The 27,255-nt window shown below is 42.4% G+C and overlaps 1 protein-coding gene across 8 annotated transcripts in view; it reads right to left on the bottom strand.

The window, feature by feature from the left end:
- The window catches only part of TANC1 (tetratricopeptide repeat, ankyrin repeat and coiled-coil containing 1), a 226,500-nt gene that overhangs the window by 160,531 nt on the left and 38,714 nt on the right, over positions 1–27,255 (bottom strand). For all 8 annotated transcript variants that reach the window (XM_072751614.1, XM_072751620.1, XM_072751622.1 and 5 more), the window contains exon 2: positions 12,687–12,797. The gene's annotated coding sequence lies outside the window, so the exon portion shown is untranslated. The remainder of the gene's footprint in view (positions 1–12,686; positions 12,798–27,255) is intronic.

Here is a 27,255-nt window from a genome sequence, read left to right as displayed (position 1 = left end):
TTTCTCATGGATCCTGGGTAACTGAGACAGTTTTTGTTTTCATGGTCAGGACCTACAACAACAGCTGCAGGAGCGTAATACTTTTTCTAGACTAATAAAATTACCTAAGTCTGGCTCACAGTTTTAGCCATGGCAGCAGCTCAGCTTCCCAGAAAGATGCAAGCCTCATGCAGCCGCAGCAGAGCTGGGAGGGTAGTGCTGAACTAAACTGGTGGCATTCAGACCCGACCCACTGCAAACAACACTTTGGTGAAATTGTGAATTACAGAATAATTCCCATGCATGAGGATTACAAATGTTATTTTTAGGAGTCCCATAAAAGTTTAATCAAACCTGTGAAGTTCAAGCTTTACATTTGAAGTTATGTGACATGCCACATACAAACATCAAGACTTTTTCTAAAACCCAGTGAAAGGTTCAATTAAAGCCCTTAGTAACTCCGCAGTGAAACCTTTGATCACGGAGTCTGTCACCACTTCTCCTAACACATACAAACAGTATGAAACATAGCTCAGACCTAAGGAACAAAATTGGCATTGTGAAGTGGCAGGGAAACCACACACACACACACACACACACACCACTTTTCTTTCAAGTTGGGGAAGGCAGGGTGGGTGGGTGACTTTCAGATGCTACAGTCTCCAAAGCTAGAGGGTTCCTTGTACTTGGAGCACAAAGATATTTCCTAAATATAAGTGTGTGGTCCCTTTAAGGAAAAACATCCCAATTAGAACCCAGTGAAAAACAGGAACACATGTTTCTTGAATGACTGAATTAGAAACAGTGGATGTGAAATTGTTCTAGATATAATGAAGATGCTGCACAGATGTACTAAGTTTTCATGATCTCAGTGAAACATCTTTCTGCTACAGTAAAATACGGGAGTCTTCAACAGAGCTGGATATAAATTTAAGTATCTGTTCCTTGTTTTTATGCAAACTTCCCAAGCCAACTCCCTCTGCCTTCTCACAAACCTAATAAAACATTCAATGTACTGATAACTCACTGAAAACCACAAAGCCATCCATCCCCAACTCAGACTGATGACTCCTTACAATCATCTCTTATCAATACTGTAAATCTGTTACAAATAGAGACCCTTACTCCACAAATTCAATGAAACACCATGAAAACCGAAACACCATGAAAACCGCAGCACAGGTGGAGACAAAAGCATCCCTCGGTTGATACCGTCAAGTTTTTCCACTGTCCTCACATGAAGGAGGCAGACTATGGGGCGCCCAGGTGGCTCAGTGGTTGAGCATCTCCTTTGGCTCAGGTCATGATACCGGAGTCCTGGGATCAAGTCCCGCATGGGGCTCTGTTTCTCCCTCTGCCTTTGTCTCGCCTCTGTCTCTCACGAATAAATAAAATCTTAAAAAAAAAAAAAGAAGGGGGGGAGGGGAGGAAGGAGAGGCAGACTCTAATTGTCCTCTTTGACAGATAAAGAAGTTGAGACAGCAACTCAGCAGCCTGCCCCAGGCCACCTTCACTCTCAACACTGACTCCACTTCCTCTCTCTCGAAGGCAAGAACACTAGAACTTTGCCTCTGGCACCCTGAGCCTTGGATCCCAAGATCAGATGATGTACGAGACCAGCCTCTAGCACACAGCATGGGGCCTCTAAAGATTGCAAAACCTCAATGTACTTGTGATAATCTGGTTTTATTTGAAACTATTATCAAGAAGTATTTCTAAACATTTATACTTACACTTCTGAAATTGAAACAATGTGATTCCAAATTCCAAACCATTCAATCTCCATTCTTTTCTCTGCACCTTTTCCTTGGGGAAGCGATGTGAATACCCACTTCAACTGCCAACTCCACGCAGGTACCTCACAAAGAGATTTCCCCATTGCTTTACCTGTGCTGCAATTTGAGTACTGGATTTCTAACTTGCTGACATCCACTGTGGCAACGCAAATTCAACATGTCCAAAACTAAAGTCACCCTCCTCCTCCTCTTCCCCCAACCTCCAACACCCACTCACCAGCGTGGGTTCTGGGTGCCTGTTGACGACACCACCACCACCACCCCCAACCTTCCCCTTTAGTCCACCAGACTCAAAGCCACTACATTCCCATGGCTTTCTTTCTGGTCGGACAGCCAATCAAATTACTAAGTCTCACCAGTTCCAGCTCCTCTCTACTCCCTCCCATCATTCTGGGGAGGTAATCACCATCCCCCCCACCCCCACCAGACCACACGAAGGGCCCGCAGCCTGATTTCTCTAACCTTAGGCCAGTTAAAGGTAATCAAAATCACCCCTAGGGCTTGTTAAACCAGACTGCTGAGCACCACACCCAGTCTGATGTTTAGGTCTAGTTTGAAGCTGAGACTTTTTAATAAATCCCAGCTGGTGATGACACCACTCTTCAGGATCCAACACCAAAGAACTACTGCTTTAGACTCTCCTCACTCCCTTTCCATCTCACATCAATTCTTCTTGAATTTTTTCTTCATGGACTAGCAAAAGCCTTCTTAAATCTGAAAATGTAAAAAAAAAAAAAAAAAAAAAAAAAAAAAAAAAATCTGAAAATGTAGGTGTCCATCCGGCAGGCACCTGGGTGGTTCAGTCCATTGAACGTTGAGAGTCTGACTGGATTTCAGCTCAGGTCATGACCTCAGGGTCATGGGATGAGCCCTGCAAGGGGCTCCCTGCTCAGCAGGGAGTCCACTTGAGATTCTTTCCCTCTGCCCCTCCCCCCACTCACATGCATGTGTGGGCTCTCAAACGAATAAATAAATCTTAGGAAGGGATGCCTGGGTGGCTCAGTGGTTGAGCACCTGCCTTTGGCTCGGGTTGTGATCCTGGGGTCCTGGGACTGAGTCCTGCATCGGGCTCCCCACAGGGAGCCTGCTTTTCCCTCTGTCCATGTCTCTGCCTCTTTCTGTGTCTTTCGTGATAAATAAATTAATTAATTCTAAAAAAACACAAAATAATAAGTGTTAGGGGGAAAAAAAGGAAACTGTTGTAGGCCTATGATAACTGTGGACAAGAAGACCTACTCTTCACTGTGGACTTACCGTGCTTTAGGTTATCTCTGTCACAATTAAAACAATCCTGCAAAATATAGTATTGCCTCCAAATTTATAGGGCAACTTTGGAATAAAAAACCTGATACTTTGAAAGGTTAAGCAATTTCTAAATTCCACAATGACAAATTGGTTCTATGTATTCATTAAGGGGACTCCTCCTTAAACAAACTCTTGTTACCAAAATCTGATGCAAAAAGGAGAATGGTGATAGAAAACAAAAAGAATGTTCTTCCCAGAACAAAGGTGAGACCTAGGAGGATACAAAGTATAGAACCACCTGTCCATTATTTAGTTGGTTTTGATATAGACTCTTCAATTTACCTGCCTCTACCTACATATGGACTCTCTGCTTTTTTGCAGATCATATCCTTCTCTGTTCTAGCAGTTAAGCTCAAGCTAATAACTAGTTCTATGCTATTCTTATTAACAAAGTCTTCAGGGACACCCAGGTAGTTCAGGGGTTTAGTGCCTGCCTTCGACCCAAGGTGTGATCCTGGAGACCCAGGATGGAGTCCTGTGTCAGACTCCCTGCATGGAGCCTCCTTCTCTCTCTGCCTGTGTCTCTGCCTCTCTCTCTGTGTCTCTCATGAATAAATAAAATCTTAAAAAAAAAAAAAGTCTTCATTTGAAAGGGGCTCTTCTGCCTTTGTTATGACCAGCACATGAATGATTCAAGCAGCAAGGATGAGCAGAGATTCAGAAGAGTCTACATTTTCACATGCTGTCATTTAAAAACAAAAAAAAGACAGACTCTACAATAGACTCATTTCAGACCTAAAAGACACCTGCAGATTCAAAGTGAGGGGAGAGAGAAACATTTATCTTGCAAATGAGTGTCAAAAGAAAGCCAGACTAGCAATATTTATACTGAACAAAATAGACTTTAAAACAAAGACTGTAACCAGAGACAAGCACACTATATAATAATAAAGGGGACAATCCAACAAGATGTTAACAATTATATTTATTCACCCAACACGAGAGCACCCAAATACATAAAACAGTTAATAACAAAGGAACTAATGGATAATATTATAAAATTAGGGGATTGTAACACCCCACTCATATCAATGGACAGATCATCTAAATGGAAAAAATCAAGGAAACAATGGCTATAAATGACACACTGGACCAGATGGACTTAACAGATATATTCAAAACATTCCATACTACAACAGAATACATATTTTCAAGGGCACACAGAACACTTTCCAGAATAGATCACATAACAAACCTCTACAAATTCAAGATCAAAATCATACCGTGCATACCTTTTGACCACAACGCTATGAAACTGGAAGTTAACCACAAGATAAAAAAGTCTGTAAAGACCACAAACACATGGAGGTTAAATGATATCCTTACTAAAGAATGAATAGATCAATCAGGAAATAATTTAAAAGGTACACAGAAACCAGTGAGAATGAAAATACAACAGTCCAAAAATCTCTGGGATGCAGGAAAAGCAGTTCTAAGGGGGAAGTTTATAGCACTACAGACCTACCTCAAGAAAAATGTCAAATAGTTACTCTAACTTTACACATGAAGAAGCTAGAAAAAAGAACAAGACCTAAAGCCAGCAGAAGAAAGGAAATAATAAAGATTAGAGCAGAAATAAATGATACAAGAACTAAAAAACAAAACCAAAAAATAGAACAGATCAATGAAACCAGGAGATGGTTCTTTGAGGGAAAAAAAAATTGATCAACATCTAGGAAGACTTAAGAAGAGAAAGGACTCAGCCAACACCACAGAAATACAAATAATAAAATAAATAAATAGAAGTTATGAAAACCTATATATGCCAACAAATTGGGACAACCTAGAAGAAACATAAATTCCTAGAAAGATATAAGCCACTAAAACTGAAACAGAAAAAAACAGAAAACTTGAACAGATAACCAGCAAAGAAATTGAATCCGTAATCAAACTCCCAAACAGCTTCACAGGCAAATTCTATCAAACATTTAAAGAAGTGTTAATGCCTATTCTTCTCAAACTATTCCAAAATATAGACAAGAAAGAAAAACTTCCAAATTCATTCTACGAGGACAGCATTATTCTGATACCAGAACCAGATAAAGACTCCACTAAAGGGACACCTGCGTGGCTCAGTCACTTAAGCATCTGACTCTTGATTTCAGATCAGGTCATGATCTCTCAGGGTTGTGAGACTGAGCACCACTGGGGGGTGGAGCCTACTTAAAATTCTCTCTCTCTCTCTCTCTCTCTCTCTCTCACACACACACACACACACACACACGCACGCACGCACACAGCAAGTGTACTTACATACTCTTTAAAAAAATTTAAAACGGTCCCACTAAAAAAGAACTACAGGCAATATCCCTGATGGACATATATGCAAAAATTCTCAACAGAATACTACCAAATTAAATTCAAGAGTACATTAAAAAAAAATAATAAATCAAGTGGGATTTATTCCTGGGTTGCAAAGATGGTTCAATATTCTCAAGTCAATATGATACATCACATTAATAAAATAAAGGATAAGAACCATGTGATCATTTCAATAGATGCAGAAAAAGCATTGGACAAAATACAACATCAATTTACGGTTAAAAAAAAAAAAACCCTCAACCAAGTAGGTTCAGAAGTAACATACCTCAACATAATAAAGGTCATATATGAAAAACCCACAGCTAAAATCATCCTTAAGAAAAACTGAGATCTTTAACCCATTTTCCCCTAAAGCCAGGAACAAGATAGGAATGTCCACTCTTACCACTTTCATTCAACATAATAGTGGAAGCCCTAGCCATAGCAATCAGACAACAAAAATAAAAGGGGTCCAAATAAGGAAGAAATAAAACTTTATTTGCAGATGACATGATACTCTGAATAGAAAACCCAAAAGACTCCACAAAAAAACTTCTATAACTGATAAACAAATTCAGTGAAATCTCAGAATTAAAAAAAAAAAAAATCAATGTACAGAAACCTGCTGCATTTCTAGACACTAATAATGAAGCAGCAGAAAGAAACTACGAAATCAATCTCATTTACAATTGCACCAAGAGCAATAAGATACCTAGGAATAAACCTAAACACAAGAGGTGAAAGACCTGTACTCTGAAAACTATAAAACAGTGATGAAAAAACTGAAGATGACAAAGAAATGGAAAGACATTCCATGCTTATGGGCTGGAAGAACAAATATTGTGAAAATGTCTATAGTACCCAAAGCAATCTTAAAATTAAATGGGTACTTAAAATTAAAGTGCCCATTTAACGCAATCCCTATCAAAGGTCTCACATTTAGATCTTTAGATCTTTAACCCATTTTTCACAGAACTAGAACAACAATCCTAAAATTTGTATGGAACCACAAAAGACCTCAACTAGCCAAAGAAACCTTGAAAGAAAAGCAAAGGAGGCATCACAATTCCAGAATTCATATTACAAGCCTGCAGTAATTGGAGCACCTGGCTGGCTCATCTCAGTAGGTAAAGCACAAGACACTTGATCTGGGGGTTATAAATTCAAGCCCCACACTGGGCACAGAGGTTACTTAAAATCTTAACAACTCAAATCTGTAGTAATCAAAACAGTATGGTACTGGCACAAAAATAGACACACAGACCAATAGAACAGAACAGAAAATCCAGAAATAAATCTACAATTGTATGGTCAATTGATCTTTGACAAAGCAAGAAAGAACATTCAATGGGATGAAGAATGTCTCTTCAATAAATGGTGTTAGACTGTTGGGGATTTACCCCAAAGATTCAGATGCAATGAAACGTCGGGACACCTGCACCCCGATGTTTCTATCAGCAATGGCCACAATAGCCAAACTGTGGAAGGAGCCTCGGTGTCCATCGAAAGATGAATGGATAAAGAAGATGTGGTTTATGTATACAATGGAATATCACTCAGCCATTAGAAACGACAAATACCCACCATTTGCTTCAACGTGGATGGAACTGGAGGGTATTATGCTGAGTGAAATAAGTCAATCGGAGAAGGACAAACAGTGTATGTTCTCATTCATTTGGGGAATATAAATAATAGTGAAAGGGAATATAAAGGAAGGGAAAAGAAATGTTGGGAAATATCAGGAAGGGAGACAGAACATAAAGACTCCTAACTCAGGGAAACGAACTAGGGGTGGTAGAAGGGGAGGAGGGCGGGTGTTGGAGGGGAATGGGTGACGGGCACTGAGGTGGACACTTGACGGGATGAGCACTGGGTGTTTTTCTGTATGTTGGTAAATTGAACACCAATAAAAATTAATTAAAAAAAATAAAAAATAAATGGTGTTAGAAACCTGGACAGCAACATGCAAAAGAATGAAACTGGACCACTTTCTTACACCATACACAAAAATTCAAAATGGATTAAAGATCTAAATGTGAGACCTGCAACCTATAAGGGAATACAGGCAGTAACTTCTTTGATATTGGCCATAGCAATTTCTTTCTAGATAGGTCTCTGGAGACAAAAGGAAAAATAAACTACTGGAACTACAGCAAAATAAAAATCTTCTGCACAGGGAAAGAAACAAAACAAAAAGGGAAAGTACAGAATGGGAGAAGATATTTGCAAATGAGATGTCTGATAAAGGGTTAGTAACCAAAATATATAGAGAACTTATACAACTCAACACCCAAAAAGCAAATAATCCAATTTAAAAAAGGGCAGAAGACATGAATAGACATTTCTTCAAAGACATCCAGATGGCCAACAGACACAGGAAAGAGCGCCCATCATCACTCATCATCAGAGGAAATGCAAATCAAAACTACAATGAGCTGTCACCTCACACCTGTTAGAATGGCTAAAATCAACAACCCAAGAAATGACAAGCATTGGCAAGAATGTGGAAATAAAGGAACCCTTGTACACAGTTGGTGGTAATGCAAACTGCTGCAGCCACTGTATAAAACAGTATGAAGTTTCCTCAAAAAGTGAAAAATAGAATTACCTTATGATCCAGCAATTACACTACTGGGTATTTACCCAAAGAACCCTACAAAAACCCTAATTCAGAGGGATACATGCACCATTATGCTTATAGAAGCATTACCTACACTAGCCAAATCATGGAAGCAGCCCAAGTGTCTCTTGACTGATGAATGGATAAAGCAGATGAGGCCTACACACACATGTATATATGTGTGTGTATATATACATAAATATACACATACATATGCATATATAATTCACAAACATACAATGGAATATTACTCCACCACAAAAATGAGTGAAATCTTGTCATCTGCAAACAACACGGATAGAGGTAGACAGTAAAATGCCAAGCGAAATAAGTCAGAGAAAGTATTTGTCTTTTACATTCACTCTTATGTGTAACTTAAAACAAAACAAATGAGCAAAGGAAAAATATAAGACACAAATCAAGAAAAAGACTCTTAGAGAAGACACTGATGGTTGCCAGAGGGGAGGTGGGTTGATGAATGGGTGAAATAGGTGATGGGAGCCCACTTGTGATGAGCACCTGGTGTTGTATGGAAGTGTTGCATCACTATATTGTACACCTGAAACTAATACAATACTGTATGTTAACTAAATGGAATTAAATTTAAAACTTTAAAAGTAGAGGTTTGAGGTGCCTGGGTGGCTCAGTCCATTAAGCACCTAACTATGGCTCAGGTCATGATCCCAGGATTGTGAGATGGGGCCCCATTTTCAGCCTCTGCTCCTCCCCACTGATTCCATGATTATATGCTCTTGTGCTAATAAAACCTAAAAAAAAAAAAAAAAAAAAAAAAAATCTTGTTTTTAGTACCTATTAAGAAAAAATATAGGACACATAATTTTGAATAACACCCAGTTCCTGCCCTCCACAAAGTCAGCCTACCAACCAGAAGTCTCAAGTAGCAGTGGCATTATGGGAACACACAAGACAGAGTGACATGGTATCAAAGGTTCTGGAGTTGGCAGATCAATCCACAGGTTTAAAATCCCCCAATCCCAACCCCACCTGCTTTACTTGCTCTGTGATCTTCAGATTAAGTTACTGAACTTAATCTCTCTGAGCCTTAAGATCCTGAACTTATGGGGCACCTGGATGCCTCAGTTGGTTAAGCATCTGACTCTTGGTTTTGGTTCAGATCATGATCTGAGGATTGTGAGATGGAGCCCCTGTTCGGTTTGAAGCTCAGCGTGGAATCTGCTTAAGATTCTCTCTCCTTCTGCCCCTTCCCCTACCCCCTGCACACTCTCCCTCTAAAATAAATCTTTAGGGGATCCCTGGGTAGCTCAGCGGTTTAGCGCCACCTTCAGCCCAGGGCGTGATACTGGAGACCTGGGATCAAGTCCCAGGTCAGGCTCCCTGCATGGAGCCTGCTTCTTTCTCCCTCTGCCTGTGTCTCTGCCTCTCTCCCCCTGTGTCTCATGAATAAATAAATAAAATCTTTTAAAAAAATAAATAAATGGCCATAACTGTCTCATGTTATTGTGTCTGCTTTTATAAGCCCAACTACCACTTTTGATGACTAGAATCTTTAAATGTCAGTGGAATGGCCTTTTCCTTTTTTATTTAGGTTAGTAATATGATAGAAATTGCAAATCAAATCAAGAGATGGGGCTGACTGAGGGAGGATGAAGGATGAGTCACACATTTCTGGCTTGAAGAGTGCCAATGACCAAAGTGGGAAGAGCAGACAGGGAATGGGGGGCGGGGGGAGTGGGGAACGGACAGGAACAGGCAACAACTGGGAAGGAAAAGAGTTCAGTTTGGATATTCCTACTTAACAGTAAATATGAGTCATCCAAGTAGAAACGTCCACTAGATTGTTTGAGACAAGAGGATGAACTCACAGAAGGACCTGAGGGTCGTTAGCATGTGGGTGGTGGCTGAAACCACAGAAGTATTGAGGTCCCCCAAAGAGGCTCAGCAGACTAAAAGAAAACCACCAAGGATCAAAGCTCAAGGAACATGAACATTTAAGGGCAGATACAGTAGGAGCTAGGAAGAAATTAAAGAAGAAATGTAGATGAAATGATAATGCAACGGAACCCAGAGGAGAAAGTTTCAAATGAGGAGTGGTCAATACTACAACGTGCTACAGAAAAGCCAGGTCAGAGCTCTATCAGAGGCCACGTGTAACCTTAACAAGTTTCCATGAAGTCGAGGCAATGAAAAGCAGGTAACCGGTCATCTGTAAGGCCCCTCTCTAAATGGGATTCTTTGATCTCAAAATAGCAACTTATTCTCCATCAAATAACAACAAGTTGCAAGGTTTTCTTTCAGAGAAAGGGAATTTGCAAATAAGACAGTTACGGGGCGCCTGGATGGCTCAGTCGGTTAAACATTTGCCTTCGGCTCAGGTCTTGATCCCAGGGTCCTGTGCCCCAAGTCCAGCTCTCTGCTCCGTGGGAAGCCTGCTTCTCCTTCCCCCTCTCCCTTTACCTGTGAGTGCGTGTGTGCGCGTGCGCGCTCTCGCTCTCTCTCAAATAAATAAAATCTTTTTTAAAAAAGAGAGAGTTAAAACATTTAACATGAACTTTGCTATTAAGCTCCTATCGACTTCCTGAAGTTGGTCCCAGGGAAGGAATAAAGAAAAACTAGCTAATTCGCTACCACCCAAAAACCTCCTAGAAGAGGAAGAAAAACGTATACCTTACTAAATAAATTTCCTGTCTAATAAATCTCTGAGGCCAATACCTTTAAATTTCAATTTCAATATTACTTTGAAAAATGTGTTACCATAGGTCAAAAAGCTTTGGTTTCAATATGCAAATCTCTGCGTACTTGGGGTGAAATTCCATTTAAGCAGTTTTCCACTTGGATTTCTAAATAAGCCATAACTCTTATTAAACTTAGAAAATTGGAAAAAAAAAAAAAGATAAACTTAGAAAATTGATCTTCAGTGTCATTTTTCTCATTCCTTGTATACTCACAACAATAGAGTGTTGTCCCAGGCAATTTTAACTTAAAGTTATAAAATGGTTCTACCATGCAAATTATGGTACAAGAGAATGTTTGGCTTGGCTGTATGAACTGGTTAAACTAGTTAGTAGAGTTCAAAAATAATTCCCCCAAACATCTGCTCAGGCTAAGAAAGAGTCTCTTTGTTTTTAAGTCTGGTCAACATACAAATATTTTTCAAGAAGTGATATACTATCTTCTTTTGAGTTTTAAAAAACATATAGAGCAAGGACTCCCTCCTCATCCCCAAAATTCTACTTCAGCACACCTGGGGGGTCCCAGTATTCTAATTTTTAAAGTTTCACCTTAGGTTCTGCTGGGTACTCCCCAGCCACACTCCTGCTGAGCAGCTTTACCTTTTGGCAGGGTCGCCCAAAATTTTAGGGGCACTGTGACCACTGCATTCTTTACAACAAGCAAAGCGTGGCAGGAGTGGGGAGTGCAGAATGGGACATCCTGCCAGCAAGCCACACGTGACAGCTAGCAGAGTGCACCTGCATCTTACATGGACGTTTCAAGAACTCACAGAGATTTGGAAGCAGCTATAACCTTGATTCCCGTCTCCCATGGGTCCTCCTTCCAACACCCACAGAGAAGGAATACAGGGTAGTCTTCAGAGGCCTCGACCATTCTATCCAGAACTCCCGGGAATTTCTGCTCTGCAGCCTCAACTGTGAGCAGCTGAGCATAAATAACAATCCTCCAAGCTGTGCTCACTTAAGATGGGACTGAAGACCCAGTTCTCAGCCAACGCTCTTCTTTAAAGCAAAGGGAATATTTAAGCCCTGCTAACTACCACACATTAAAGATAGAGAATGCAACTCACAATGTGAACAGAAAAGTTTTGCCCATCAGAGGAGCCTCCAGCCTCACCAAAACCCTTAAAGTAGGTATTTTTGTTCAAAAATTTACATATAAAACTGCAGTACAGAAAAACCGCAGTACAGAAGAGTAGCGGCTTTCCTAAAGTTCCTAAAGCCATACAACTAAAAAAATCCTCCTTGAGGGACACCTGGTGGCTCAGCAGTTGAGCACCCGCCTTCAGCTCAGGTCATGATCCCAGGGTCCTGGGATCAAGTTCTGCATCAGGTTCCCTGCAGGGAGCCTGCTTCTCCCTCTGTGTCTCTCCCTCTCTCAGTGTGTCTCTCATCAATAAATAAAATCTTAAAAAAAAAAAAAGAAGAAGAAAGAAAGAAAAGGAGGGAAAGGAAAAGGAAGGAAAAGAAGGAAAGAAAAGAAGGAAGGAAAGAAAAGAAGGAAGGAAAGAAAAGAAGGAAGGAAAGAAAAGAAGGAAGGAAAGAAAAGAAGGAAGGAAAGAAAAGAAGGAAGAAGAAAGAAAGAAGAGAAAAATAAACCCAGGGAAGGGCAAAGACACAAGTCAGAATAAGTTAACAGGACTTCTGTTTTGTGAACTGTCAATATTATCAAGCTATTCACACAACACATACTAAATGTTTTCAGTACTGGGCTAGGAACCAGAGAGATCCCAAATCTTGAAATGACTACAATAAAATAAGAGTTCTGAAAAAAAGAAAAAAAAAATGTACTGAAGCATCCCTATTAATAAACATGCTTTAACACAGTAATTAAGACACCAGATTTTTTTAAAATCCTTAAATCTGAGTAAAAACCCAATTTACTTTCAAAAGCCTCAAAATTTTCAGAGAATAATTCATCTTTGAAAAAAGGATCTGTCAGTGGACAGATGATTCTCTATGCGCCCCACTCACCTTGTCTCACCCCAGACTCCACGTGCTTGCAAAACAGAGAGGCGGTCTCACTCGGGAGGGAACCCAGAAAGCTCCTCTGGACAAGCTGACCACAGAAACCTAGAAAGAGACCTGGAGAAAAGAAAACCTGTGAGCACACTCGCCCTAGGAGACAAGCAGCAGAGAGTTTATAAACCAACTACAGCTGGGGCGCCTGGGTGGCTCGGTCAATTAATTAAGCGGCTGCCTTCGACTCCGGTCTTAATATCTCAGGGTCCTGAGATCGAGTCCCGCACTGGGCTCTCTGTTCAGAGAGGCATCTGCTTCTCCCTCTCCCTCTGCTCCTCCCCTGCTTATGCTGTCAAATAAAATCTAAAAAAAAAATAATCATTTTAAACCAGCTACAACCTCCATGAAACTCCCGACAAAGCCGTGATGGAGAGAAAAGAGTCGTCAGCACACGCATCCTCTTAACAGAGGGGAAAGTTAACAGAGGGGAAAGCAGGTGACCAGTTGGCAAAAGCAAGAAAATTCATTCTTTCTTCCGACGCCCTCTATCCGAGTTGACAGGGGCAGAGGTTATATTTACCAAAGCCCCTCATCTGGAGCCAGGTACTCGAGTATTTGTTTACTTCTCTCTCTCTCTTGGGTTTTCTCTTTAAGTGATACTAACAGGTTTGCAGCCCAGGACACAAAGAAACGTTTCAAAGGTTCAAGACAAGGAGCCCAGAACCTCCCTAGGGCTCCCCGTCTCCTGCCACGCTCCTCACAGGCCCCGGCTTCCCGCTCACCCCTCCTGAACACACTGCCCGTCCCACAGCTCCTGCGGCCCCCCCCTCTCCCCCTCTGGAAACGAAGTCATCGTAGCACAGCTCAGGGGCGCCCTGCACGCCCGGCCCACCCGTGGGGCCCTCCCAGGCCTTCCTCTGGCTCAGGAAGCCTGTCCGGGACCTGAGCGCCAGCATCCACTTCCTTCCTGTCCTCCCCTCCAACCAGTTTCCCCAGGGCTGGTCTCATCTGCCCCCCCACCCCCCCACCTCCTGCTCTGTCACAAGAGGCGGCAGGAGCTTGCTGAGTGAAGGACTCCAGGAAGAGGGCCCCGGTGACCGGTGACTGACTCGGCCTATTTCCCCCGGAGGTGTCCCTCTGCCAGACCCCTCGTGGGCCTTCGGGCTCGGTCCAAGTCACTGCCCTCGGGGCACTGCTGCGGGGCTTCGAGCCCCCAGGGACCCAATCCCCGCAGTCACGCCTCGGCCGGCGAAGCCACGAGCCTTTCTCTGGGAGGCAGCCAGGGACGGCCGCGGGGTGTAGGTTCAAGCGTCCCCCCACTTCAGAAGCCCCAGGAATCTCGCTGAAGGACACGGAGAAACCTGCACGGACCAGGTGATCACTTGGGGTCAAACGTTTCCTCCAGAAAGGGCCTCCTCTGGCGTTCAGCGACAGCCTGCAGATGAGCCAGGCTTCGGGGCCCCCGGGGTTGCTGACCGCGCTGGTACTACCAGGCACCCGCTGCAGGACCGCACCAGCTGGTGAACAGCAGCTCCCTGGGTGTCTCAGGGCGTCCTGTTATTCGCCCATAAAAGGGATCCCCCGCCTCTTCAGAGGGTTCTGGCAGCAAGGGAGGGAATCCATCTCCAGCCAACATCCTCTCTTAGAGCACAGCTCAGGAAGAGGCAGGCCTCGCACTCGTCCCAAGCACACCTGGAGTATGAAGGGATTGCCCATCACGCCCCACAACGTGCCGCCTGTGGCCCAGGCCCTCTGCCCAAAGGATCCACAGATGTGTGGGCGCCCTTAAAGTGCCAGCGGTAACAGGTGCGCACACGCCTGCTCTCCCTCTGGCCCTTCTCCACCTAGAGCCACCCATCTGTTACACTCCTCCTGTAAGGATGGCGGGGGGGTTCCTCTCTGAGTTCAAGACTACAAAGGCACCGCTATAAATTACAGACTTACAGAGGTCCCAAGGGGAGGCGGCTTCCTGCAAGGAGAAGGACTGTCCCTACAGCCTGTTTTTGTGGTGATGAGATCACAGAGTTTAGATTCTGTATTTGGTCCTACATGGGTTTTAAGGGCCATATTCAGTAATTACAGAAGGGAAAAAAGGAGGTCAACGAGACCAGAGGAACTCTGAGTGGTGTTTGAGAAGTTACTTATAACTGCAGCGAGATCACTCACCTCCCCAAACTCAGAACAGAAACTATACCTCGAGTTTTCACCTTTTGTCCTTCAGAATCAATGTTACATTAGATTTTTTAAAAAGGGCAACTTTCTACTTTTTACTTGTTTTTGTTTCGGTATTCCTCCATTCGAAGGGCTCCACTCACTTTCAATGCATAATCCAAAATTTAGGCCCAAGAAAGTTTTAAAAAACAAGCATTATGCCACAAAATATTTTCATATAAAATTCAAAGACAACAAAGCACATTTACGGGAAGAATTTTTTGGAATCTAACACATGGGAATTTAGAGACCAGATGAATGAAAACCTTCAACTGCCAATCACTAGGTCTTAATTTGCAGATCTAATTTCTAATTGGCTCCTAAAAAAAAAAAGAAAAAAAAAAAAAACCACCTTAAAATGCTTTTGAGAATTTACTTACTGGTTTACTTTCTGGTCATCACTCTTTTTCTGGTCATCACTCTTACTTTTTTTTTCTTTTTTCAAAAATGAAAAAGAGCCTCCCAAGTTGTTTATTCAACAGAAGTTAAGTATTCATCAAAAAAAAAAAAAAAAGTTATTATCTCTCAGCTATCTCCCTAAACCCTAGCAGTGGGCCTCCTCACACCACAAAACAAAGACTACTGTGTGTGTTCATGGACCAAAGCGTGTGACCACTGGTTCCGTGTGACAGTCCACATCCTCTGGTTGTACAGGGTTCTGTGGCACCGCAACCGCTCCACCAGAACATGAGGCCCAGACAGGTGAGGAAGGTCACAGCCTGCTGCGTCCGGAGAGTTCACGGGGGCACAGGTCACAGTCAACTGCATAGAGTGGAAAAACGATGCCACCAAAATGCTAAAGCGAGGAGAAGAATGTTCTCGTTTTTGTTTTGTTTCATTTTGAATGCCAGTGCTTAATAGAAAGCAGGCTTAAATAAAGGAAGAAGATAGGGAGAAGGAGACGCCTAGGGACTTTGCATGCATTTGGGGCAGGAGCAGCAAAAGGCATGATTTTAAAATACCTATTTTCATTTCAAATCCTGCAGCTTCCATTTTCCTTGAGACACAGGTACTGCTAGTATCATTCCACCTCACTTACACCGAGGTGGCTTTCAATCCTAACCACCGGGTCAGAATTTCCCAGTGAGCTTTAAAAGTTCTGATGCGCAGAGAAATGAGAACAGAATCTCTGGGGATGAGGCTCAAATGCTGATACTTTATAAAGCTGACCAGCTGATCTTCGGGTATAGCCAGGATTATGAACCACTGCCCCTGCCCTATCCCCAGAGTGTTTTCTTTTTTCTTGATGGTGTGGGGGCAGCAGGAAATATTTATGCTTAAAAAGGGGGGTGGAAGGTCAAACACATGGACCAGGGATAGAGTTGGAGGAAGCTGAAGTGAATAGTAACTTGCAGGTGGTGATCTCTGGAGTGGGTGCAAGGTGTGGCCTGCAGAGCACACTCCCTCAAGGAGAAGCAGGAGTGGGACAGCCTGGGTCGTTCCCCAAGTAAACCCTGCACAGCTCTGCCTTCAGGCAAGAAAGAGGTAGCAATCCAAAGCTCATCTGTAAAGACCATTCCCAGGTCAGGTGTCTGCTATGCAAGACGTGATTATAATACGGTGGTTTTCCAACGTGAAGAATCTACTGAAGTGTATTTACCCCCATGATTTCCCCTGGTTCTTCTAATAACACTATTTAACAGGTTTGTTTTGTTTTGTTTTTATCTGATGATCTGTATTTCCTCGCTCACCAAATCTAACAAAGCACACACTCATTACAGGATCACTTCCTGGAGTTATATCGCCCCAAAAACAGAGCTTCCCTAGGCTTAAAACCAGCTGGCTCACACAAGGGCTGAACCCAGACATCATTTTAAATTAGCATCGTTATGTTCCTCGAGGTGACAGTGAGTGGGTAAGAGGGAGAACACGGGTATCTGGGTGACGGATGAGGACTGCAGCAATACCGTCTCCAGTTGAGGAGTTAATTCTATCCTCCCTTCCGTGACCTGCTCTCGACCCGTCCTTCTGAAACAGTGACAAAAATCAGGCAGCCCAACCTGGATGCCTCCTTCCTAATTTGTCTCTCGTGGAAAGAATTAATCAGCTTTGCCTAATCCATCCTTTACCAGTATTTCCCCAAGCACGTCCTGCAGGCCACTGTACCAGAAGGACCTGGGCATTCCTGGACACCACGCCAGACCACATAAGAAGGGGATCGTACTATCTGGAGTAGAGCCCAAGAGTCTGCATTTTAATCAGCCACACAGACACAACAGTCAGTGAACCAGTCATCCATTCCTCCTTTGAAACGGGTTCACAGATGTGCTGCTAAGTCTCTCCATAACGTCTGCCGCTTCCTCATGCGGGTCACAGTCTCCCATGGTAGCTGCTTTCTCCAACGTCACTGCGTGACGACCACTCTCTCAACTACCACTTGCACCCAGCACAGCTGGCTCAAGGTTCCTGACTCAAGTCACTCTTCGCTGCACCCACCCCCAGAGCAAAACTTCTCTAGCACTTTCGCCTTAGGATTTTGGGTCTGTTAGTTCTCTCTCCCAACCACACGCTAAGCTTCTCGAAGGCAGGTCCACGTCATCCCTCTGTATCCTCCACAGGGCTGGGTATATCTTGGGTTTTGAGAATAGTGCCTGACTGATCAAACCCTTGCCTCAGCCCCGGGTTTTCCTCCATTCACCTTCTTCTCGTTGTCCCAGAGAAAACATTCATTCTCTCCTTTCCACAGCAAAATCGTTTCAGGCGTGGGTAGGAGAAAAGAGTGACACTCTAGTGGGGACATGAAGGGAGGGGACAGGAGTCATGAGCTAGCAACCTCAACTACCCAGCAAGCAGCTAGGAACCAAACTTAGTCCTTGCAGCTGCCAAAACCTGCAAAACTTCAGACAGCTCAAATCACAAACACACAGCTCAGAACTCCCCAGCCTCGCCCCACTTCGATCCGACACCTCTTTCGCAGGCCCTCCCCGAGAGCTATCTTACTAGATAGGATTCTTACGGGAGGGAAATATTTGGTTTCCCAGGTCACCGTGAATTAAGAGGGTGATGGGTAAACTGCTAGATCAAGGCACAATGACAGCCCTGAAATGACTGACAGGGACAGTTTATAAGATCCCAAACAGTACATTACAGGTTGTTATAGTTTAAATAGACTTTCAATCCCCAAAGTATCCAAGGACACACAAAAAAGGGGGGGGGGGGCATTTCAAAACAGCACAATCAGTGGCGCTGAAAGATGATTTGGGGCACTAAGAAAAGATTCATTTTCAGTGGGTCTCCAAGCCACTCTATCAGGAGAGAAGATGCCCACGTGGCCAAGCTCAGTCTCTAAGATCCACATGTTCTTAAAAATAAGAACAGACACTGTATCCAACTATCCAACGATGTGCTGCTTCTAGGAGGTCTCCAAAACTACTGAATACCAGGACAGACTTCCAAAGGCAGGGACATAACCCTCAGCATTGCCATGCTGATGGGGAACCTTCTGTCTGCCTACTCCCACCCTTGCCACACACTTGCACTGCTCCTTTCCTTGTGGTATTTGTAAGTTAAGCTCCTTACCAGATTTAAACTTCCTGGAGCAGAGGCATACCATGTATGGACACCATGTCCCCCCAGCTCTGCCTCTCACAGCTGATGCCTGCTGACCCTGTGCCAGTTCCCTCTGCCTAGAAGCCCAGATCATCTTAAGGAAGGGGAGATTTAAATAAGTGTGTCTTAAAATACCCCAAGCATTTCATTTTTTAAATTTTAAAAATTATGGGCTTATAACATAAGCCCAAGCATTTCTACAGTCTTTAAAGATGTTGATTTTCCTGCTTCCTTAAGAAGTTAAAAATACCTAAGTTTAAACATTAGGATTCTATGATCAATGGGGCAAGCCTCGGTTTATCTTAGAATCTAATCTATATGAGACATAGAGCCAAGGAATAAATTCTGCATCACTGCATGTACGTATCTGAACCACACAGGTCAGGATGAGTTTTTCCTTCATCTAAAAGCTACCTAGTCTCAAATGGCTTCAATCATTTATCTATTCAGAACTGATTATTGCACAGCTTCATATTTTTGTCTTGATAATAGCATTTGCTTTGGGATTAGTAAAGAAAGTACTTTAATGAATGTAACTGGTAGTACCATAATAAAAGGTTATGGTTTACACTTGGTTCGAGTAATTTTATTTCTTTTATCTAAACGGAGTTAAAAACGAAATTTATTTCCAGATTCACAAAAGCAATTCTCAGTTTTGTTTCAAGCTCATTGTTGAATGTGTCCCTTACACTCAGACCCATTCATTTTACAAACAGGCTACAATGACCTACACAGGGTACTGAGAACCTCTCTATTTTAAGAGGGTGGAGGTCAAGGTTGTCGGGACATCCTGGCCTGGTCTGCTGTTTCCAGCTTCTACAGCCCTTCCCCCCCACAGCTGAGGCCTCCTGACCCTCACCCCACCCTCCTTCTTTGGCTCAATCCAGGGGGAATTTCTAGAATAGAGGTTTGTTTGTTTTTTAAGATTTTACTTATTTATTCATGAGAGAGAAGCTGAGACACAGGCAGAGGGAGAAACAGGCTCCTGAGGGGAGCCTAATGCGGGACTCAATCCCAGGATCCCGAATCCTGGGGCCTTGAGCCAAAGGCATATGCTCAACCACTGAACCACCCTCAGGGGCCCCTACAATAGAGATTTAAACAGTTTGAGCCAAGTTGCTTTTGCTACTTAACCAGCCCTGATCTTGTGTCCAGTCTCGACTTCTTTCTCCTGCATTCCCCAGGCCTAACTCACCCTCTAGCTCAGTTCTGATAACCTGCAAGTCTCTGGGGGCTGAGATGCTTCCTTCCCCTTGGCAATCCTCCAAGAGACCAGAAGAGGTCTTCTTCATGTCGGGCTACTCTGATGTGCTGGGCCACTCCAGACCACCCATCTGCCAGGCCACTAGCACTCAAGACCCCTGTTCTTTCCTCCTGGCATACAAGACTTCCTCCCAGCCACAAAGAGTAGGCCTGTTGCCCCACTACATGTCTTCCACCCCTGGGTGGGGAGTTCCAGGCCCAAACTGGGCCTCAGTAGGAAATGACTCAGATCACAAAAAGCTGAGGGTCCCCGGGCCAGAACACAAGTCACAAGATCTGGATCTGAACTTATCAGAAATTAAAATGCCAGCAACAAAACATCAACAAAGCAAGAGAAAACAGGACACATCTCCTCTGAGAAAAATGTGCCCATGCTGAACATGGTGGGTACGCAGAAACCACAGCAGCTTCATTCACTAGTCCTAAGGTGAAACCTGAGGAAAATTAGAGAAATGGCCACAATTGTGTCTTCCCCGGGTGGAGGGGAGCCAAAGGCTTCTTACAAGCAACTCCAAAGCTAACATTTATGGCTACTAAAATTACAAATATGAAAATAACCAGGTAGGTCTTCTCTCCAAAGAAATCAAGTCATGTTCTAAAACCCTGTTAGCAAAGCTAAATTTATATGCATATTTTTATCAACAAATTAAAACAAAAACAGACAACATTAAAAACTCTAGCTGGCTAAACTATATCCCAATTCAAAATGACATGAAAAACTGCAACCTTCATTTTCTGGCCAAAGCTTATTTTTGCAATACCTATCATTTTCTACAGAATTCTAACATTTTCTGCCTTCCACCACTATTTTATAGAAAGACATTTCCCCCTTGGTTTCGTATCTTTGCTTTTTGATCTTGTTAACAATCCTGAAAATTCCAACCTTGCAATTTTTTCAGTCCTGGGAAGGAATAACACACAGTCATTTAAAAGCCAAAAGCAGTGTCAACACTTCCTCAATGACACAGCTGCTGTGAGTGACCAGTAAATCAAAGCTTGTGGTTTTTTTTCTTTTTGGAAAATGATGACTCTGTCTCAAAATAATTCTCAAAGTTACTAAACTCATGGTCAAAAACAGTAAGGCGTCAGTAAAGCAAGAAGTACTGGGGTACCTGGGTGGCTCAGTGGTTGAGAATCTGCCTTTGGCTCAGGTATGATCCCAGGGTCCTGGGATCTAGTCCCGCATTGGGCTCCCCACAGGGAGCCTGCTTCTCCCTCTGCCTGTGTCTCTGCCTCTCTCTCTCTCTGTGTCTCTTATGAATAAATAAACAAAACCTTAAAAAAAAAAAAAAAAAAGGGAAGTACTAACTACCTGTGATAAAGTATAGTGAAATACATGAACAAGAGGGTCTTGTCCAATGACTCTGGACAGGAGAGGACCCATTGTATGCTGTGGAACACAAATTCTCTATTACAAACCTATATATTTTTTTAAGATTTTATTTATTTATTCATGAGAGACACACAGAGAGAGGCAGAGACACAGGAAGAGGGAGGAAAAGCAGCCTCCATGCAGAGAGCCCGATGTGGGACTTGATCCTGGGACTCCAGGATCACGCCCTTGAGCTGAAGGCAGACACTCAACCACTGAGCCACCCAGGTGTCCCTACAAACGTATATTTATACAAACATACACGATCCAGCAACCCCACTTCTGGGTTTTTATCTAAAGAACTAAAATCAGGATCCCAAAGAGAGATTTGCAGATTCCATGTTCATTGCAGAATTATTAATAATAGCCAAGATTGTAGAAGGAGCCTCAACCGGTTGAATGGATAAAGAAACTCTGGTATATACACACATTGAATATTATTAAACCTTAAAAAAGGAAATAAATCATGTCACATGCTAAGACATGGATGAACCTTGAGGATTGTGCTGAAACAAGCCAGTCACAGAAGGTCAAATAGTGTATGATTTCAACTCATATGAGGTATCTAAAGTAGTCAAATTCATAAAGGCAAAAAGTAGAATAGCTGGTTACCAGGGGTTGAGGGGAGGGAGAAATAGGGAAATTTTCATTGGGTGTAAAGTGTCAGTCATGCAGGATGAAAAAGTCCTAGATATCTGCTGTACAAGATTGTGCCGACAGTTAAAAATACTCTACTGTACACTTAAAAATTTGTTAAGAGGGTAGATCTTGTGTTATGTACATGTGTGTGTTTTACCACCACAATTTTAAAAAAAGAAGAAGAAGAAGAAGAAACAGGCTCTGAAATTTATATTATGCTGGCTTCAAAGTTCCCAACCCTTTGACTGCTTCATATTGCCTACGTCAAGAGAAGTATATATGACATAGATTAGCATATAATTAAAGGCTAGAGTATAGGATAGGAAGAATACAGAGGGGTCAGGGAACCAAAGAAGGCTGAAGTAGTTGAGGAAAGCATCAAAATGGAGGTAACTCAACCCAACCTCTGAAGGATTATGCTGAGCCTGTGGAGTTTGCAACAAGTCTGGCAAGTGAGTATGGACACTGAGCTGGTCCAAGTCAAGAAGCCATGCTAGGAAAGAGCTTTCAAAGGCTTGGAGAGTAATATTATATGTAGAATGAACTCCATACTTCCAACCCATAAATTAATCACTGACAGCTAGAAACTGAAGCAAAACCAAAGGAGCTGGTCAGGCTATCCTTAAACCATTTATAATAAAGTCCTCAGAGTTTTGAATGTTTTCCAAATCCCGGAATAGACCTTGCTATGTGACAAATAAGTAATATAAAAAGTTATAAGGCACAGCTCTCCATCAGGGCCAGTCTGAGTTAAAACAATCAGAAGTAAGACCAAATAAAGTCTATAACATTTCTAAAGAAACGAATAAAAATGATATGGGAGTAACGTCCCATTTATCTAACATCCCTGAAAAATTAGGTATGCTAAAAAAATGAATCTTTTAGATAATGAAACTGCTCCCTTTAAGTAATAAAATCTGTGTTAAGGGGCTCCAGAGTGGCTCAGTACATTAAGCATCTGCCTTTGGCTCAGGTGGTGGTCTCAGGGTCCTGGGACTGAGCAGGTCCCTGCTCAGCAGACAGCCTGCTTCTTCCTCTCCCTCTGCCCCTCACCTTCACCTGTGCTCTCGCTCTCTCAAATTAATAAATAAAATCTTTAAAAAATAAAAAAAAACCTGTATTAATAGGGGACATCTGCATATAGACTAGTGTTGGACAGATATTACGGAATTAACTATATTATGTGATAACGGCATGGGGGGGATCTTTCTTATATTTAGAAAGCATACCGAACTCTTTACAATTACAATTACATGGTGTCCAGTATTTGCTTTAAAATGCTCTAACCAGGCAGCCTGGGTGGCTCAGCAATTTAGCGCCACCTTCAGCCCAGGGCCTGATCCAGGGTCCCACATCGCACTCCCTGCATGGAGCCTCCTTCTCCCTCTGCCTGTGTTTCTGCCTCTCTCTCTCTGTGTGTCTCTCATGAATAAATAAAATCTCTTTTAAAAAAATGCTCTAACCACATAAAAACCAGTGAAGGATTAGTAAAACAGGGTTGGCTACATGTTAGTATTTGTGAAGCTAGTTGATCAGTATATATATATGTGTGTGTATATATATACACATATATATATATCAGTTCATTGTATTCTTCATTATATATATATCAGTTCATTATATTCTTACTACTTGTATGTTTTTGGCAATTTCTATAACTTTTAAAGCCCCAGGTTGCCTATTTGGAATAAAACTATCTCTAACATTTATAACCCAGATCCTAACTACCTTATTAGAGACCTTATCAGGTCTCTCTCAATCCAGAATACCTTTTTACTCTGCCTAGACAACTCCTATTCACCCCCTCATGACTGTACCACCTTATGTTCACTCCAGATCAGAGGTCTCAATTTTCCCTGTGCTCTCACTATACCCCATTCATCTCTACTCTATACCCCTTATTATACTGTCTTGTATTTATGTATGAAACCATTTGCATTCTTATACTATAAAAAGAGATCCTAAAGGTGCCTTGTGCACCTGGTTGGTTAAGCATTTGCCTTGGCTTAGGTTGTGATCCCGGGGTTCCGGAACCGAGCCCCGAGCTGCACTCACTCCTCAGTGGGGAACCTGCTTCTCCCTCTCTCAGCTCATGCTTGCTCTCTCTCGCTGTCTCTCAAATAAAGAAAATCTTAAAAAAAAAAAAGTCCCTAATTCGTTTATCATCATATGCCCAGAGCCTAGCACACAATACACACCAAATAAATATTTGGAAATATAACAAGACCTAACCTGGAGTCATCACAAAAACCCAGTTACTATCCTGCCAAGGGATCTTAGAAAGGCGTGTCAGGCTGCACAGCGTATGCTCTTCCCAAGCTGATGTCCTTATACAGTCAAGCAGGCCTCCAATTTCCAAACTGTCATTTCTATGGATGGAAACCCTGAACACACATCACTGTTCACAACTCAAATGGCCCCCAGATAAAAGAGCCCTGGGCACACATTTAGGAGACAGGTGCATATAAACACCCATGAACTATCCATTCAGGACTGCTCGGAGGGCTTTTCTGCTTAATTCCACAAGTGCAACTGTCTTCAGGATAACAAGATTGCCAAGTGACACATAACTATCCCTGTACAAAACCTACATCTGCCTGAGTAGCAAATCAGATCACTAAGTGCCAGCTGAGAGGGTGGCATTCTGGTCACTCCCCTGACAAGCCTTGTCACTTCTAGGGAGTTTTACTCCCCACCTCCCCCCCACCAGTAGACTTCAAGTCTTAATGATCCAAGAAAGAATACCTCCAAAGGCTGTTATGAGCAAGTAAAATCATGTATAGCCAGGGTTTCCAAACCTATTTTTATGTAGCAGAACTCTTTTCTTGTACAATGCCAAAAAAGACATTGATTTCTGTTGGAAAATTTTTCAGGTTAAGTTTTTAAGTTTTTTAAGTGGGAATTGTTAAGTCCTCAAACTTTGACTTAAGGCCTGTATCACACGCTCTAGCCCTTAATTATATGCCACTCCATATTGTTTATCCTTCTCTCCCATGTGGACAATACGGTAAAGTAGAAAAGAAAAGAATTCTAAAGTTATAGTAATTGAAATTCTTGTGCTGGCCTGTCAATATTTTTCATATACTATTTTTCTTTAACTTTAGAGCAATATTCTTTGAAGTGTGTGTGGGAAACATCAAATTTGAAAATAACATTTAAGTTCAGCAATTCCTTCTGTTTTAATTTCAGTTGTGTTTTATTCCATTTAAATAAAATTAAATTTACTGTCTTATTTTAAATGTGTGCAGTAAAGCTCTGAATGGTAAAATTACTTTTCTGCATTTTTTTTTAATTGGTGCCAGAAGCACAGATTACTTCTGTCATTGGGAAAATAACTTTAAAAAAAGAAAAAGCCTTAATAATTTCCAGTTGAGTGAGAGAAGCATCCACACCCTACCCTCCAGCTTCAAATGCAGACTTAAAAACCATGGACACCTACGAAGTGGGGGCAAAGGATCAAATATTAGATGAATGTGACAATTACTGTATCATTCATATGTAAATTACCCATTTTAAGTTAACCATTTTCTTTATATTCTCATTTATAGTATTACCTGTAAGATGATCAGATATTTTAGTTTAGGGTCCTGTGCTAATAAGGTAAGGACTTGGGTATCTTAGCCTAGTGTAACTCCAGACTCCAGGCATCTCCCAAAGGCACAACATGCTCCAAGACCATTTCAAATACTAGCAAACCATTAGAAATATCCTACTAATGATCCACAGCTCAGAAGATGTTTATATGGATGGTAACACATTATTATACTTTAAGTTAACAAGCCCTGTTTTCCCACAGATTAATGGAAAGATCCAAGTAGCAGCACTATGGTGCCTAGAAAAAGACCCTGGGACCAGACAGAGGTCAGGAAAAAGGAGACGCTGGCTACCCACTCAACAGTTGTGAGTGTCCAAGAGGGTCCTGGGTGTACCACACAATAAATACATGATCTTGAACTAGGCACTTAAATTAGTTGGCCCTGATCAGCTTTATATGCAAAGTCAGTGAATCAGATTAGGTGTGTTCGAGCCCTTCCAATTCTAAAATTCAATCTAAACCCAAATTCTTTTTTCTTTTTTTCAGATTTTATTTATTTATTCAAGAGAAACACAGAGAGGCAGAGACCTAGGCAGAGGGAGAAACAGGCTCCTCACAGGGAGCCTGATGCGGGACTCGATCCAGGACCCCAGGATAACAACCTGAGCCAAAGGCAGATTCTCAACCACTGAGCCACCCAAGCGCCCTCCAAATCCAAATTCTTAATTGACTGAATGAAAAGACATGGGCATGTACAATCCTTAACATACTGGCTCACATGCAGTAAGCATGTTATAAATGCCAGCAACTGTTATTGAAATAAGGAGGTTTGGGTTTTTATGTGTTAATAATGGCATATATTTGAATTTCTTTAGTGGGATTTTCTAAAGAAAAAAAAGAACACTTTGAAGTCCTATTTTAATCAGCATTGTTAAGTCAAAAAAGCCCTTCATGAATTATGAAACTCTACATGAAAGGACATGAACCTCTCAAAATCGACTTTGTTGTTTCTAAATGAGACTTTCCGTGAACTCCTGCAGCACACAGGAAGAAATCATGAGTGCTGTAAAGACTCACTCAGCACACAAGTACTGAATAGTGCTATATGCAAGCTGCAGCTGGGGAAGCAAGATCAGCAACTTGCCTCTGGGTCCAAACAATGGCAAGTGACAAGTGTGGCAGGGGTCCAACCTGTTGAGGGACCTGAAGAAGTAAAAGGTGATCTGGAAACCTCCAGAGCAGGTCTCAGACTGCAGAACTTCTGTCTGGCCCACATGCTTTGTTTTTGTTTTTAACTGAGTTAAGTGGCCAAGACTTAAAAATAGTGAAGTCAGGGACGCCTGGGTGGCTCAGCAGATTGAGCACCTGCCTTTGGCTCGGGTCATGATCCCGGGGTCCTGGGATTGAGTCCTGCGTCAGGCTCCCCCAAGGGAGCCTGCTTCTCCCTCTGCCTGTGTCTCTGCCTCTCTCTGTATCTCTCATGAATAAATAAATAAAATCTTAAAAAAAAAATTAACCCCAACGCTGGGGCTGAGGATCAGATGCCATGTAGGGTCTGCTCACTCAGTCGCTGGCTCAGGATTCCGTTTCCCTTTGTCCACATCACATGCACACAACCAAGGGGCCTCTTAGGAATCCAGGCTCTCGTGCAGACTACTGGGCTGGCATCTCCGCTCTGCCACGCACTGGCCATGTTATTATCTTAGACAAATAATCTATTTACCTCATGGGGCTGTGAGGCGAGATGTGTTGTTACCTGCAAAGGGCTGGGAGCTGTACCTGGTACACAGCAACTGCTTTATAAATATTAGATGTTACTACTGTCTGGCCCCTGAAGGCATATGAGTTTTGAACTTCTGTCCTAGAGCTTTAATATCCTACCGTTATCTACTACGTGCTTTTATGATCAAAAAGAAAATGGCATATGGTGAAAGCTAGTCAGAGAGAGCTGGAGAATTACCAGGCCTCCCGGCCACAAAGGACAAATATTGTATGACTGCGCTTCCCCGAGT

Source organism: Vulpes vulpes, chromosome 3 (genome assembly GCF_048418805.1).
Source record: "Vulpes vulpes isolate BD-2025 chromosome 3, VulVul3, whole genome shotgun sequence".
NCBI lineage: Eukaryota > Metazoa > Chordata > Mammalia > Carnivora > Canidae > Vulpes > Vulpes vulpes.
Note: the sequence above shows the minus strand (reverse complement) of the source record. Positions and strands in the feature narration are given on the sequence as shown.